The following is an 18,524-nucleotide window of genomic DNA, read 5'->3' as shown; positions in this document are numbered from 1 at the left end:
GGCCTTATGTAGTTGGTGTGCTGTGGGGTCCAGTGGCACAATCTTCCTTGTCAACTGAGCTGGGTTCTCCAGGTGTGTCCCTTAAGTGGGTTTTGCGCTCCTATTATATTTGAGCCTTGATGGTGTTTGCATATCAGTGGGAGGGATTGACCATCAGGCTGATTGGTTGTGAGGACTGGCCATGAGTACAGTGAAGGAGCTTTTGTACAAGGGCTGACCCGATGGAGAAAGATTTGCTTTAGCCGGGCTCTGCTGCCTGTCCAGTCTGCTCTTTGGGTGTGTCGTCTGTGGAGATAGTCTGGTGGTGTTCCCTTGTGGTCCAAATCCAGCCACAGGGAATCTGACCCTGGAGCCTCCTGGGAGAGTCCCCACAGGTCAAGCTCAGCCTTCATCTGTGTCTTGCCCAGGGCCACTTGGTATGAGCTACAAAGACATCTCCAGATGTAGTCCACCCATGCTGTACTTGGACGTGCCTGGGAGATGCTAACCTGCAAACTGAGCTCAGTTGCTACTAGTGCTGGGCTTGGAGCTGAATAGCAAGAGGTATGGTTCATGCCGAGGTCAGATGCTGCTTGTTTAGGACTTGTGAGTCTTTGAGATATTTTAGGAATCTCTGTAGCATGAGCCAAGACAGGCCATTTGTATGGAAAAGCCACTGTAAGTTTCTTGGGTGGCCCGCAAATTGGGTCAGGGAATCAGCAGGGCAGGGTTAATGGTGTGAACCTGGTTGATGGAGACATAGAAATAGCACCCACTTGCACTTGTAGTCTGGGATGAGGGAGGGCTCAACAAAGGAACAATGGATTCTGCCAGCACATCTTTCTGGGAGAAAGTTACCCCTCTGGCCTTCATCCTGAGGTCAGACAACTTAGTTATACCTCGCAAGTGTCCAGTACCCTTCAGGCTGTTGCTCCAGCACTGGAGCTAGAGCGAGTAAGTCTGTCAGCAAATAAATCTGTATATGGGCCCTTTAAGAGGAATGACTGAGACTCCAGCCATCCTCTGTCTCACTAAGCCACAATCTCCAATAATTTTTACAGCCAGAAGTTGTGGTGACTTCTCTTTCTAGCACTGGAACTCTGGGCTGGGGATGCTGGTTTGGGGCTGGGACCCCTTGCTTCTCAGAGGGGACCTCTACAGCTTATATATTTCTCCCAATTTTTGACTGCCACACATTTGTTTGGGTACCAGTCTGTTCTGCATCTCTGCCCCTCCTACCAGTCTCAGCTTCTTCTGTATATCCTTAGTTATAGGACTTTTGTTCAGCTAGACTTCAGGCGATTCTCAATAATCGTTGTTCTGTAGTTGTAATTTTGATGTGGTTGTGAGAGGATGCGAGCAAAGTGTTTACCTCCTCTGCCATCTTTACCAGAAATCTGGATTTGTCTGATATTTCTAACAGAGTTTACCTTTAAATACTTAAAGAATAAAATTATTTAGAATAAAAGTATTTATTCTAAAATACTTTAAAATAAAATTCAATATCATAATTTTACCATTTCACTTCAAAAATAGCTAGAAGATTGAAAGAGAAATTAATATAAAACATAGATATTTGAAATCATGGGACATAGTTGGAAGACTGAGAAAAATAGTGTTATGTAACTGATACACATTTAAAAATAAATATTTAAAAAATAATTATTATTAGATACAAATGATATAAAGTGTAGAAGGCGATTTCAGTAATTTGCACAGGTGTAATGGCAGCTTGTGTTAGTTGGTAAGAAATGTGTAACTTCTGCCTGTATTTTTAGAGACAACAGGAAATACAGAATTGAATATGGAAATTGAAGGAATTAAGTTAGTGGTTGGAAAGAAAAAAAACACTTTGGATAATACACTTTGTATTAAATTTATTGTCTAGTATATTTTCAGTTTTCTAATACCCAGGAAGGTGCATTGCTTATGGACAAAGCAAATGCATGTTTATTACATGCATTAAAATATTGCAAAAGTGTTTGAAAATAATAAAGTTTTACTTGTATGTTAAAATATTTAAATAAGAAAAGAATAAATGAAAACATCAAAGGTCTGGAAGATAATTTTATTTTGTATTCCTCTTAAAAACAAAATAAATGATTAAGCCCAAACTAAGTCTGTTCATAGACTGCAACTATAATTATATGTATTTATATGTTAATGAAGATCACAAAGTAAAAATTATATATATGTTATTTCCACCACTAAGAGTAAAGATTAGAGCAAGCTAATCATATAAAATCTGTATGTTAGAAAAGATATGTAAGAAAGTATAAAGTTTGGTAATATTTTCTGTGTATTTCTGATATTTATATAGAAATGTGTCTCATATATTTTGCATATGCTATATCTCTTTAAATCTATCTTCAAACTCTTTTTGAACTAAACATATTAAATTTAAGATGCGTTTTTTAATTTGAAGTATAATTTACATACAATATCAAGAAGCCTTTTATTTTAAAAACTTGTAAGAGTCAAATCTGTTAGAAATATCAGAAGAATTTCTCTTAATTATATACACTTTTAGTAAATTATCCAAAACTATTGTTTATTCAATCTTAAAAAAGCACTACTCATTAATATAGCATGTTTCACACTTTGATTTATGAATAATAACTAAAAACAAATGACTTTATTAGATCTTAGGTTAAATAAGTGGAATTCTATATTTTATATCTTTCCTTGTTCCTAAAATATAGAAGTATAAAGAATTGTAGAAGGTTAAAGAGTCTAGCCCATTAATGATATGGAGGCTAAAGATCTAGAAAAGCTCTATCTCTCCCTGTTATTAATCATTGTATGACTATCTAACTGTAGCTAAGCATTTATAAAATATGAAACATTTGACATTTTATGATGAAAATATATTATCTTAAACATATTTTCTTCTTTTTTGATGTTTGATTAATATTTATTGTATGACTGGGAACAGTGAATGAAGAAAGGTCTCTGAAGTAATTGAAATGTTAAAAAAAAAAGATGTTTCTGTTTTATTGATAGCTGAGGAGCTGGTCAATGACTGGTTAGATACAAATTTAAGCAGGAGTTAGCAAGTGATGGGGATGCTGAAAACACCGTGCCAAGTATCATTCCTGTGTCAGAGGCCAAAGGTCATTTGAAATATGACAGGTGTGATGGTAAGAACTGATCTGATTGTTCTCAGCTTTAACATCCAATGAATATGTCTAAGAAGTCTTTTCAATAAAACATTTTTTTCAAAATAACTTGTACAAAATAAATAACCACTAATTTAGATATTCTCTCCCCATTGTTCACTTTACTTCTCTCTTTGTCAAATCTTTGAAACAAAGCCCAACACAATTTTAAGACTGCTCAAAGAGGCATATCAATTGTCTCCTCCCAAGTAACATTTGGAATTGCCATGGTTCCTGATGTGACCACTAGAACCTCATGCTTCCCACCCCACCCTAACCCAACATCTTCTCAGCTTTCAATTACATCTGGAAATGACTAACTCAGAAACAAATACTGTGCATTTAAGGGACTGACAAACCCAAAACTCCCAATTTCTCTCCTTTCCTTGGTGTCTACCTAGCCTATCAGTATTTCTTTGTACTTTTTCATTTTTATTTTCTATTGATTTCCCTAAATCGGTAGTCCCTTCCTTTCATCTTCCAAGAGAATCTGCTTTCCTTGTTTCTGTTACTCCCTCTCTTTGCATCTGGATCTCAAAGGGTCTCTTCACTTAACCAGAGTCATGCATAAGATGTGTAAATAATTATATACAAAATATTCATTTTATATGTAAGCATATTAGTGTGCATCTCAGTAAGTATGACTGATTTAAAAAAATGTATAGGTGAGAGTACTTAAAAAGAGAAAGTTTTGATTAAGGTTTTAAGTTATAGAAGAAAAAACATTAAGAAAAAAATTACCTATATAAATGGAATAGCTTCCTAGTATATGCCAACTCCCCTCACTATATCACCAATCCACACATGTGTTCAAATTAATTTGATTTTCCATTTTTGGTCAACAGAGCCACAGAATATTGGATTAACACAATTGGAGCCACATTTGCTTCATCCTGTAACTTCACCTTTTATCCCCATCAGCCTCTACACAATGGCAATTTTTCATTTGAGACGGTTCTTCTATCCATTATTCCCCTACTATTTTAAGATTTCGTTATTTAGTATCACCTTAACTGTCACTGCTTTTCTCCTTTTGATTCATTATATACTCTACCTCTTACATTAAAATGTATTCTGAGAAGATGACACAGAATACGCTACCAATTAATTCTAAGATAAAATTGTAGGAAATATTTCCAATGTTCTTTAAATAATCTTATTGAAATGTGAATCATATACCATATACCCAGTTAAAATGTACAATTTAATAGTTTTTAGTATATTAATATTTGTGTAACCGTCATCACTGCTATCAATATTAGAAACATTTTATTACTACAAAAAGAAACCTAGTACCCACTGAGAGTTATCTAATTCCTACAACCTTCTCTTAGCCCTTGGCAACCACTTTCTGCCTTTATAGTTTTGCTTATTCTGAACATTTCATGTAATGGAATCTTACAATGTGTTTGTGTGTGTGTGTGTGTGTGTGTGTGTGTGTGTGTGTGTTGCTTCTTTTCACATAGCATAGATTTTTAAGGTTTGTCCATATTGTAACATGTATCAGTACTTCATTTTTATTACCAAATATTATTCCATTCCACTATATAGCTATAGGACATTTTATTTAGCTATTTACCAATTGATGAATATTTGCGGTTTTCCACTTTTTGGCTATTACAAATAATAATGAATGTGTATGAGGTTTTATGTAGACATATGGTTTCACTTCTCTTGAGTACATAGCTAGGAATAGAATCATTGGGTTAGAGTGATAACTCTTTGTTTAAGATTTTATAGAATTGTTATACTATTTTCCAAAGCTTTGCACCACTTTTTATTTCCAGTAATATTATATGAGGGTTCTAATTTCTCTGCATTCTCTCCAATACTTGTTATTATTTGTCTTTTTAAAATTATATCCATTCTAGTGGATGTGAAGTGGTTTTGATTTGCTTTTCCCTTATGGCTATCTCAAGTTTTAATGATCTCAAATTTTATTGCATAAAGAACTTAAAGAGTTTTATTTTAAATAGGCATTAAATTTATTTCAAACATCATTTAAATTACTAAGCCTAAGCAATAACAGACAATATCAAAATGCCACTGGGAAAGTATCTGTACATACAGGATGATTCTGATGGCTTATTCCCACTTAGGCTTCTCTGCAGGCCCTCTGCCTGTGGACATGTCTACCAGTGGTGGCAGGATCAGATGTTACTGGAGGGTGCACTGTCATTTGTTTTATTCTAGTTAGGTGGCCCCATAACAATAGCATATAAGGTATTTCTAAGTAGATAGAATAGAACCTATCTTTCCTCATCTAGCATTTTGATGGACTGATTTGTTCTACAGAGATGAATAGAAATTAACAAAAAGTTGAAGTTTTGTTTCACATCACTATATTCTATTCCTACAGATGCTACTAAAACATCTTAAATAAATGTATTTAACAGATGGTTGGCCTTCAAAAAAATCCACACCTCTTCTTGGGGAAGAATCATGTTGGTGTATTAATAACAATAGCAATTGATGTATCACGAGAAACAGGTGTTATCAAGGAAAAAACACATTTACTTGATCACTCAAAGCACATTCAAATAGATTGCTTTGGCTTTTAGTCTTGTTTTGTTTTGCTTGCTTGTGTGTGTGTGTGTGTGTGTGTGTGTGTGTGTGTGTGTGTGTGTGTAAGCTGTTGAGTTTTTTAAGTGAATCTGCTGCTTGGTCTCTATTTATTAAGTATGACATGATTTTGAATAAATAATTTGTGCAAGGATATTAAAAATTCCATTAGCATTCTGGCTAAGAAATTCATAACTTTAAATTTTTATAAGCACATTTTTTGGAAGCTATGTGTTTGTTGAATAAGTACATTTTAAAATGTGTAATTATATCAAAATTGGATTTTCATATGGCTGCACCAATATTTCATGATTATATCAATTTCAGGATTATCCTACAGCACTGGAGGTTCTAAGTACAAGTAAGAATGATGGACTATAATTAAGTGTATTTGTCTATGCCATCTGGAAGCGTTTTACAGTCCATTAATTAGTAGGATTATCGCAATATTCTCAGTTAATATTGTCTGTCAGATTCAAGCTTTAAATTTGTTTGTGGTTGAAAGGCTGTTGTGTGTTTGAAGTAAATGCTTGATTATTTCAGTGATGTGTGTGATTATTACTAAATAATACTTATCCATTCCTTTATAGCTTATTTTTTAGTAGATTGAAACTCAAAAAATTTACTGAGTTTTTTTTTCAATTTTGGATTAGCAATAATGGAAAAGTATTGTGGGCATAACTAATTGCACATGGTCCACAGAGCAGTACTCACCCTTCCTTTATGGTACAATGGATCAAATAGTTCATTTCCTCAGCATAGTAGGTTTTAGGGGCAAGAAAAACATATCTCCTTAATTCAACATGTACACATTTGTTGTAGAAAAATGAATGTGTCTGGTCTCTGTCCAAAGTGCCTGGTACAGAATTTCTAAACCCTTGGGAATTCCTAAGAGATAGGTGTGCCTTTGTTATTTATGGTGGGCCCTTGTACCACACATGACCTTTTGCTAATGAGATAACTCATGATGGGGACTGGTCGCAACAGAAAGAATACCCATGGGTTAGATGTTTGGGCACTTAAGCCACATAACATCAGCCTGACATCCTGACATCTGGGGAAGAGAGAAGGGCTATATTGAGTTCAATCACATGTCCAAGGATTCAGTCAATCATTCCTATGTAATGAAACCTCAATATACCAGAAGGATGACACATCTGAATTCCATCAGGAGGACGTGAAGCTCAGTGTTCCGACCTTACCGAACCTTACCTTATGTGTCTCTTCATTTGACTGGTCTTGATTTGTATCCCTTATAATAAAATCGTACTCATAAATATACTGCGGTACTGAGTTCTAGGAGTCATTCTAGTGAATAACCAAACCTGAGGGCATTGTGGGAAACCTGAATTTGTAGCCAGTTGATCAGTAGCACAGGTACACTGGAGATCGCCAAACTGGCAGCTGACATCTGAAGTGAGGGCGATCTTGTTGGGGACTGTAATATTAACTTGTGGAACCTGAACTCCCTTTGGGTGGTCCTTGTCAGAATCGCATTGCAATATTGCAGCCTCCTAGTATATTTCTACCTAGAGCTTTTCATTTTGCCCTGGAAGGTCTGCCTACAAGTCTTCAAATGGCCATATTCTAAACTTGACAAAATGGTGTTGCTTGCAGTTGGACTGGGTTCTCTGATTTCTGATCATCACTATTATTCACTTCACTATTTAAACCAACTACAGACCATGCTTTATGGAAATAATAATACTATGGAGAGATAACACGACTCGGTGAAAATAGGATGAGACTGGTTGTCTAATCACTAGCAAGTCACTAACAAGAATTGTGACCTTGAAAATAATTAGTTAATAACTCTAGACTTATTTCTTCATCCAAAAAAATAAGGTGGTTGACTAAACTTGTAGTCTCTGGGAATTCTTAAGCAATAAGATTCTTTGAAATATTAAGATTGTTTGAATTTCAATGACTCACTTTCCTTGTCCGCAAATGGGAGTCAATCTGACTGGATCAACTATGATGTGTAATCACTAAACCATTTCTACCTGTAAGATAGAAATAGAATTTATTCTTTCTAAATATGTTATGATTCTATGAAGATATCTCCACAGGAAAATTACGAAACTAAAGTAGAGCTCATAGTTTTAAAAGAAAACAATCTTCTGTCAGCATCCATCAGTGAGGTAAAATATAGAGGTTTCTATGATGGGAAGTAGAGATGGAAATGTTACTGTATTTAATTTCTACATGGGTACAATTTAAAAATCAATACATAATGACAACTTTCGGTTAAAATATGTTTGCAACAAGTGACATTATAACTGCTTACTGCATCAACATCTGTGTTCAATTTCTTTCCTCTTTTCCCCCCTCCTCCTCCTCCTTTTCTTCTCCTTCTCCTTCTCCTTCTCCTTCTCCTTCTCCTTCTCCTTTTCCTCCTTCTCCTTTTTCTTATTCTGATTAATACCCCTTGCATAACTCTGGCTTTTCAGGGAAACTATGCATATCAGTGTACAAGCCAAAGTACAAGTTAGGAGGCTCAGCCACACATTAACTCACATGTATCGCTGAGTATTATGACTAAGGAGTTATGCTACTATAATGTAGCAGAAGTTGGCATTATAATCGCATTATAAAAGGAACATGGAATTTGGGGTCAGGCAGGGCCAGATTTGTGCCCTAGCTGCACCGTGTACCATCTATGTGACCTTGGACAGCTTACATTAACTTTAATGGGCCTTTATTTTTTCTTCTGCAAAATTCCTACTTTTCAGGATTGTGTTTAGTATTTATTTAGTGCAGTGGCTGGTATATAACCAGTGTTCAATATAAAGGTAATTATTTTTGAGGGGATGATGAGGTCCCATTTTCCTCTGTTGGCTTCAGGTTACGCATCTTTTAAATGAGCAGATTGGACTATATAATTGTTAAGAACATTCCCATCTTTAACATTCCAATTTTTAATTACTTTTTTTCTTTTTCATTGACAATTTGTTACCACATCACCCCATCAGTATAACTTACAAGGTCACAGTATGAAATATGAGGCTTCAATTATTTCATGAAAGGCAGATAAGTAAACTCTACTTATCTTATCCCTGATGTTTTACATTAACTCTCATAAAGTATAGAATAGATGCATTGAGTTTATTTTCTTGCCACCACTCCCTCCTCCCATGGGTGTTTAAAATCAAGCCTTCCAATTTGTCCTCTTTGGGACAGACCATCACGTATTATGGAGGTATTAAAGACACAGGTACGTATTAAAGACACAAGTACATTATGTGGTGGTAGGACAATGTTAATTTTGAAAAGAGTATCTCAACCTTATCAGTGTGCAAAAGATTTGTTCAAGAATCCTGCAGGAAGAGGAACCTGTCTTACAGCATCTCTTGAGCACATCACTCAGACATCCCAACTCAAGAACCTACATTCAGTAGGTGTACAGCATTGTATTAAGTAAATTGTCTATGTGGCAATTCAGGTTCACTCCATTGATGAATTGGAGCACAACTATGCATTTTACAAATGAATACAAATATAAAATGTATTTAAATATCATTTACCATTTCGTGATTTTAAAATTAGCTATTTATCCTTTCAGATTTACTTTTTACATTTGACATATATTAACATATGTTAATCATATATGTTAATTATATAATTATAGTTATACAATTATAATTGTAATATATGCTAATTAACATAACTTTTAACATATATTATCTAAATAATCAGAACTCTAGTCTATTTTGCAGATGTTGAACTTTAGGTATTTTCATTGTTAATGCAGAGACAGTCACAAAGATCAAAGAGCTGAAAAATAAGACTGGGGATTCCCAATTAACAGTGGATTTTATTACACATTGTTAAACTTTGGCTCTATTTAGAGGTTTTTTGTTTGTTTGTGTTTTTTTGTTTTTCACAAAGAACCAGTATTTTTCTTTCCTTGAGAATCAATGCTTATGAGCATTGATTTCTCATTGATTGAAAGAGAGAAATCAATGCTTTCATTGAGAATCATAGCACAATTATTATACAAATATAAATAAAAATCCTTATCTGTAAAATGGTGGAGGAGGGGAACAAGGTGGGGGAAAATAATTCATTTTAAACTTGATTTTAGATTAGTGGAAAAACAAAGCAACCGTACAACAATCATTTTCTTATCACTGATTGAACCATTAGGCAAAGAAGTTATTTTTAAAAGAGTCAAGAGTCTGTCCAAGTGCTCCACTCTACATTTTTTTGTGTACAGCCACTTATAAGGCTATCTTCATCTACTCACTACAGATCTGATTTTTATGAGCCTCAAATTTTCTTTGTATTGAACTTCTGTCACATTATAATCACAAAATAAGATTTATTATAGTATAACTCTTTCGGTAAGTGGAGGGCTAAGCCTGCAAAATGACTTTTGAGAGCACACTTGAGGAATGGCAAAATTTTAGATAGATAAATTTTTTTTATACTAGTTTCTAAAAATTCTAGCAGGGAAGTTTCCTGTACAAATAAGAATTCAATGGCCCATAAATCTGTGTGGGGAAAGGGTAAATTAATATAACAAAATGAGAAATTTGAAGATAATGTTGTGTATTTGGCCTATCCCCAAAATGTTGTCATTTCAAAAACTATAAACAAAAAATGTAATTGTAAAGATGTATTACAACAAGAAAAGCTGTAGAGAACCTATAACATTAGATGTATTTTTTAGGTTGTGACAAAAAATCTTACAAATGGGCCATATTTAATATAATATAACTTACTGTGTATGTATTATGTCACAATTCAAAGACAAAGTATAACTATTTCCAGTTGATCTATATGTAACACAAGGTGTAACTAATTGATCATACGTGTGCCTATTCCCCAGGTGGATTGCTAAACAATTTATTAACTGACACAGTATGGAGTTTTATTTTCCTTTTTTTAGTCACTTATTTTGCATGAATTATCCAGGATAACTGATTAGGTCACCACTGCATATTCTTTAGGTGTAGAAACAGGCTATGAACCTTCCCAGAAAATAGGTGGTCTCATTTCTGGCCAACTTAAAATCACGTTTTTCTTACTGGATTTCTCATCATCTGTTTCCTTAGGCACTAACAAATAATCACACCAAATATCTGTGTCCAGACCTCACTTTTTCTTCTGGCCTCATGCCATTAGTTAGGAGGATTTCCAACTATTTAACAAATACTGCAGAGGGTGAATCAGGGAGAAAAAAATTCTTTCAACATTCTCTCAGGCCAAAGACTGTAAAGAGGGTGCTTCCTTATTCTACAGCTGCTATGCCAATAAATCTTATAAGTTTCTTATAGGCAGTATCTTTATTTTAAATATTTTAATAATGATAGATATTTAATAAAATGGGGCTGTCTTGGGGCTCAGACACAATGAGTCCTAATTCATATCAGTCATTATATAGAGAAGATAGGGGACAAGTAACATGAAATTCATAGGCATACAATTTCACACAGAATCACCAATGTCTTTATGTAGACGTATGTAGAAATAGATGAAGAAATAAGTAGCGTACAATTTAGTATTCAATATTCGGGAGATATGGTAAAACAGGTCATCAGAACATAAAGCAATATAACTTGGGTGGCAGTATCCAAACCAGTAACACCTTTATTGTTTCTGTATTAATGAAGAGCCACATTACTCTGTTTAATCTAGCTCATAGCATTCATCATTCACTGAAATATCATTTTTCCTTTATGTTTATTGTCCATATCTCTAGACATTTACCCAATGATGTAAGCTTTTTGATGGAACTCTATGTGTACTTTGGTCAATACTGTATTTCCAGTTGTTGGAACGGTGCCTGACCCACTGGAAACTCAATTAATATTGGGGACTGACTGATAGTGACTTCCTGTTATACAGCATTTCTTTTTTCTTTTTCCCCCTTCTTCCACCTCCTCCCCTACCCTCCGGTTCAAGCCATTGTTTCTCAGCCTAGTTGTGTAGGACACAGTTCCCTGGCCCCTGCTGGTTAGCTGCTCAGAGCAGCTCACAGCAGCACTCAGCAGCACTCAGCAGCACTCAGCAATGCATCGTAGCGCATGGCGGCCCAGCTCCACGGAGAGCTGTTGTTCACAGTCTTAGCTGTAGAGGGCGCAGTTTACTGGCCCAAGTGGGAATCAAACCCGCGACTTCTGCATTAGGAGCAGGGCGCTCCAACCACCTGAGCCACCTATACCCTATTTCTACTGGGACATTATTGATGCTAATCTTTATTTGTGTAGCACTTCACAAAAATTTTTTATACATTATATTTTTAAAGCCTCCAATAGTACTAAAGGGACTGATATTAACATTTGAAATGGAAGAAGTGTAGTCTAAAGATCCAGAACTAGAATTCAATCTAAATTGTCTAACTGAAGAGCTGTGTTCTCTCACATATGATATTATTTTAGGATGTTTCAGCTTTAATGTTTTAGTTTCTATTTTATAATATAATGGTCAAAGACTCAATGCACTCATAGGACAAATCATTTATGACAACAAAAAAATGTGAAAATAAATTAATACAGTATGTGATAGTATCCTAAAATAAATAAAATGTTAAATTCTTCTGAGATGTTATCAACAGTATTTAAAAACAAACAATTTTGAACTAATGGCAATATATAGCCTAATAATAATAATAATAATAATAATAATTTATTACTATTTTTATACACAGCTAAGTCAGTGTTTATAATTCAAAGAATTAAATCTGACTTTAATTTTTGCAAAAACTAACGACCAGAAGATAATAATAAACTAAATATTTACTCAGACCAATGAAAAACTATTTTTAACTTCACTGTTTAATAGAAATCCAAAGCAAATTATGATTCCAAGTTGCAAATGTTCTTTTCTACATGCTAATTCAAGTGGGTATGTGTTTTGCCTGGCAAGTCAGCATTGGCAGGGGTAACGTAGGAGGATTTGAAAATACAAAAACAAAGCAATTCAACTGTGGATTTTATATAAGATTCAATGATCTGGTTACAAAATTAATAAGTAATCAGAAGGTTTTGCTAGTTCATATGTCTAAAAAGCAATAATGCCCTGTTTGTGTCACTGGTCTGTGGGAGATTTATTAGTATAAAATTTTACTATTCCTTTGTATATAAAGTATCACAACAGCTGCAAAGTTAAATAATAAGCAACATTTGTCTTTTATCTTTTCATAGTATGGTTCTTTACTATGAAAAACTTTCATCAATAATAATAAGCTATTTTTAATACTAAATTATGCTGGACAACTTTTTGCACCTTGAACATAGTGCAGAAAAAATATGATAATTATGCTCTGTTAACATTTTTGAGGGACATTTAAATATAAACATTTTAAAAAAGGAAACCATATCTTTGGAATCCAAATTTAAAGCCTAGCTAAAATAAAGCCTTGCTAATTCAAGACTAGAATGCTTTGTGTTTGTATGTGCTCTATTTGTGCTCATATGAAATTTTTACTAAGTTTTGTTACTCATTTTCATTTTCCTAGTTCAGGATTTGGCCACTTTATATTTCATATTCTGTTGTTTATCCCAACACCCAGAAAAGATGGTTTCATGAGAGGACAACTGGGTAGTTTTCTAAGTGTTGTAATTGGTGCCTATTAAGATTTATCTGATCTTCTATCTAACTCTATCTTTACAAACTCTTTAGTAGCTCATTTCATTTTATTTTTTAGTTTCTTGAGGAGGAAATGGCATTAAAAAGTAATTCAGTTCAGCTCTTTGTCAAAAGAATTATTTCCCATACTGATGAGAGATCATATGTGCAAAGAAATCTGTCCTGAATTTTTTTTAATTATGCACTTTCAAGAGATTATTTATGCAGCTTTTTAAAATCCAATTACTTTTTTCCTGACTCACTGAAAAATATTTTAAGAACATGAACATTTTTAATGGGGGTCATAAGTAGCTAAGGGAAGGAAGGAGCAGTCCTTTCAGAAAATGGAACACATCACGGGAAATTAGACCTGGGTTTGGAGAAGCCATAGGACTGTTTAAAGAAATATATGACTAATTATTGAAAGGGGTACCAGAAAAAGAGAAAGGTGAGTTAGAGAAAAGTCTTACATTTATCAAAAAATTTGCTGAAGGCTGCTCCTAGGCGATTTTCTGAATTCAGGACTCAATGCAATTCAAACCTGTTTTAAAAATGGAGTGAATTATAGTGTAAGAAGCTTAAATGATTTTTTCCTACACATTAATAAACAAAAATCATATGTAGGTTGCCTTAAGTATTTTAGACATAGTCTACGTGATTTTATAGGTAATGGTTATAGTGTGTGTGAATAAGGAAACTAAAAATATATAGTCTAATTCCTTCTGACCTCATAAAATGTTCCAATACTTTAGATAGATTTTTGCAATGTTTCCAGAGAAAATAAATCTGTTGCTGCCAATGGGTTTAATTAGTATAAAATAGTACCCACATAATATGCACCAGCTGTAGTTCAGAAAATAATTTGTTCTTTTGAATTGATAAAATAGATGCTTTTTCCTATATTTGTGCCAACAGTCCTGTTACTGTGCTTTTGATAGTCAGTTTCAGCAGTTAAAGTGGAAATGGCAAAAGGATGTCATGTTCATTTACCCATTTAATGTTCTTCCCAAGACCGATTCTCCCAAGTAGATTTTAACACATCATACCTGTTTTTCAGTCACATATCCTGCTCTTTGCAGTTTTATTCCTAGTACAAAAGTTTTATTCCTATTACAAAGAGAAAGACAGGGATGATGATTGAAATTTGGGTAATGAAAGGCATGAGTATGGGTCTAAAGCCAACACCCATAGCTCAATGCCCAACCTTAACCACAGACTGTAATCAGTTCCATGCAGGTCTGTTGCAGTAGTAATTCAACCACATTGATTTTCATTTACACCACTGGAGCCTCTCATGGGTTCAAGTAGAAATTTCTGTGGCATTAAAATAATATCCATCCAATGACAGGATATTATAGCTGCATGCTCTGGCCAGATACATTGCAGTTAGTTACACTCTAGAGTAGAAATAGAAAATTTGTGTTCCATACATTTCTACTGTCCAAATTACAGGTTGTTCTTTTTCTTTTCTGTTTCTTTCTTTCTTTCTTTTATTTTTATTTTTGGAAATACTTATTTAAAGCATGAATAGCCCTTAACTAAGGCAGTACTCAGTAGTTATAAAAATAAATATTAAGAAGAATACAGAAAATACATGTAGAGCTTTCTGATTATCTACTTATGGGCCCTAAACTACTCATAAACATTGTCTGTTATAAATACAAAAGAAAAAAACAAAACAAAAAAACAGAGAGAAAAGTAATTTCTCTAAATTTTGTTTTTGGAAATTCTTTTTTTCTTTTTACAATTACAGAAATATGTGACAAAATATGACCTTATATCTGGGTTCTTAACATGATGTTTGTCAACCTAATAAAAAAAAAATCTGTCACTGTTTTTAAAGAGAAATTATCCTAAGTAAGCTCTACATACATTAATCAAGTGCAGTAATTCTGAGGAAAGTCCACCGGGCCTTGGTAGAATACTCATGCATTTATCGAACACTGGAGTCACGCACTTCTGTACCTATTAGTTTGGCCAGCTGTGTAGCTGTTTATCCTCTTATACTGAATTCCTGAGAGAACAAGAATATTCTTGTTGACATCCCTTAAACTGCTGCTGCCCCATAGGGGTTCAAAGCAATGAAGCGAGAAATTGAGTTGAGGGAATGGCGAGAGGGCTCTTGACAATATCAGCAACAAACTGTTTTGTGCTAATCATCAGACATGGCCTTGGAGGATTCTGGGTCCTAACTATGTCTCTCTTGATGGCTCTGTTAACCTGATAAGGTTGGTCAGATTGTGTCCAAACAAATTCACAATTGTCAATTAAAAAGTAGTAGGAAAAAAATTAAACATTTACTTCTACATTGTGAGTACAGCATAACAAACAAGCATTTTGACTCTGCCTTTTTCAATAAACCAATTGGCTGGAAATCAAGTAAACATAGATGTGTGCAGAATGGAAGCATTGCCTTCAAAAACTAACACTCTAGAATGTAAAACCAGATAAATAAATAGTAGGGGGCATCACATATAAACATACAAGTAAGGACACATGTACACCATAACAATGCCAAAGGACTTACTTATATGTATGTTTTTTCTTTATCTAATTATTTATTCATTCTACTTAAAAATTTAACTATGTGATAAATTCTCTGGTCTATAAGATGCAATGAAGGGTAAATCAAGATTCCTGATTTCATAGAGTTCATAATCTAATGAAGTAATAGGCATTAAAAGAAATAGTGAGTACATGAATAGTAAAATAAATAAAAACAAATGACTGATTTGTGGAGATACTGAAGAATCAATTTTGAATTTGATTCAAATTAACAGGACTTATACCTTTAAAATCTGTCTGTCCCTATTGAAAGACACATAAAGGGATACCCGTGTTTTACTTCTTAATAGCTTTAATTAAAAAAACCCCAAAACTAGTGTATTAGTATCTGAAAAAAGGTTGTCTATTTTCCCAAGTGGGATCATTAAATGCATATGGGAAGACTATTTCAATGCTCTCATCTCGTCTGATGCCATGTTTTCAAAGTGCCCTAAGATTCATGTAGAAAGATTAGTAACTGATGACTTTATAAGGAATAATTTAGAGTGTAGACAGATGTCTTTACAATGGTTATCTTTCTGGATGCATCTGTTTTATGTGTTTCTTACATTTCCAACAGAAAGGTGGCATTTTGGGCTGTAATTCTGTCATCTAATCACGTGGAAACCTGCCAATTCTTATTAACATCTTGACATCTTATTGCTTTAAACTTATAAGTTCTTCTAATGTAAGGTGGGTTTAAATTCATGGAGTTGAGTTTTTTGTTATGTATCCATTAAATGCCTGATCTTTTGATCCTTACATCAGCAACTTTCACTCAAGTAAATCAGCTGTTGGCCAGGATGGGAATTATAGATTAGGCCCTGAAAGGTTAATAGTTAGCTCTTTGGGATACAATTGAAAAGTTAGAAAAAACAAAAAGGAATAAATGTGTGTTAAACTCTTTCATGTTAATTTCTACACAGTGTAATTGACATGACAAGCCCCTTATATTTAGACATTACCCAGCGGAGATGCAATGGGTTCTTATTACCACAATAAAGTTCTTCTGTTGTTTAACAGAAGGTGTTAACCTTTCTATTGCTACAAAATGAAAAGTTTAGCCTGGGAAACTTTCTCTAGACAAAAAGAAAAACCATTATCTGAGGCTATAACCAGGCTCCTCAAAAGGCTGAAAATGCTCCAGAGATACTCTCAGGTACGTCAGGATATAGTATAAGGAAAATGTCACCATAATAGTTTATCTGTGTTGCAAATGATTAGAGAACCATGAATTTAGTCCTAACCCAATATGTAATAGACACATTGAATGTACATTGAATAGACACCAATGAATGTACATTCATTGCTCCCTACCTAAAGAGACATCAAAATCTTGTCTAGAAAGAATTATAATTTCTTAATGATTTGTATTAATGTTAACTTGGATAATTTGAAATAATATACTAAGAATGCAATATAGCACACTTTATTTTCCATCATGTATTTACGTTACAGAGAAACTAAGTTTGAGACAAAATTAACAATTACTACTTATTTATAAATTATGGCAAGGGAACCCATATGCTCAGGGGTTCAGAGGTATGACAGAGGAGAGTATGTTTTATAAAGTACAAAGAAGAAATATTGATAAAGCCTCTGATTGTAGCAATTTTTTTTCTATTAAGGTAGGACTTTTGGAAGTTGATGTTGGATAGATTTCAAACTGGTCTTCAGGTATATTTCTCAGTCCTTGATTGACTGCTAGGGATGCAGTTCGGAGACATTTCAAAAGAAAAAGAATTGTTCACTGTTGTGGGGGCAGGTTTTCTGTGGTCAACAATTTCTTGGACTGAATGGGGCTCAACGGGGTGCTTTTGGGAGGTCAAACTCTCATAATGGTTCTTAGAGGAGGAAGCACACCTACCATGTCAGGCAGTTTCGTATTTGTTAAAATGAATTTGCATTTCTTCAGTATGCAGTGAATCATCTGAAGTTATAAATTGATGGCCATGTCTCTGCAAACCTGTTGACAGCAAGGAAAAAGCATCCTGTGATTAAGACAGACACAGACAAGCCTCTTTAAGTACACAGCTGAAAGGTGTTAAACATATTGTGCATATGGAAGAAAAATACAGTTGTAAAATGTCTAACTTTAGAACTACTTTTATTGCTGAAAACAGAAAAGATATTTTGCCATATAGAAGCAAACTTGATTTCTAGTCATTATTAACATAAGAAATACCCATCCTGTGGGTATTCACTGTACAAAAAAGGAAATATAACAGACGTGTTACTTACAAACACCCCTTTTAAGCTTGCACATCTTTTTCCTTTTCCTCCTCAAATGCTTTTTTTCCCCCTAAGTCAGGAAAGTAATCAGTGAATCAACAAGTGCTTAATGGCAACTGCTTTACTAGGTAATGTGAAAAATGAAAGTGGTTCCTGCCAGTTAGGTAATTACAGTCTACCTAAAGACAAGGAGTACATGCGCACGTGCCTGCACACACACGGAAATAATAATGAAAATAAATAAATAAATAAATAAATACATAGGAACATTAAAAGAGTGGAGATAAGCATGTTCTAAGTAATCTCTCTGTCACAAATTTAGATGAAGCTCTATTCATCTCTTGTGTTTTTGAATGTGGCAGTCTTTCAGCCTCCAAATTCTTCCCTCTGGCTTCAGTGTTGTGCCCTTCCTGATTCTCCTGTTTCACAGAAAAGATAGGATGACCTCCAAAAATGTGTATAGCTCACGATGTGCAT

The sequence above is a fragment of the Rhinolophus hipposideros genome (assembly GCF_964194185.1).
Source record: "Rhinolophus hipposideros genome assembly, chromosome: 2".
Lineage (NCBI taxonomy): Eukaryota > Metazoa > Chordata > Mammalia > Chiroptera > Rhinolophidae > Rhinolophus > Rhinolophus hipposideros.
This window is presented reverse-complemented; position numbering follows the sequence as displayed.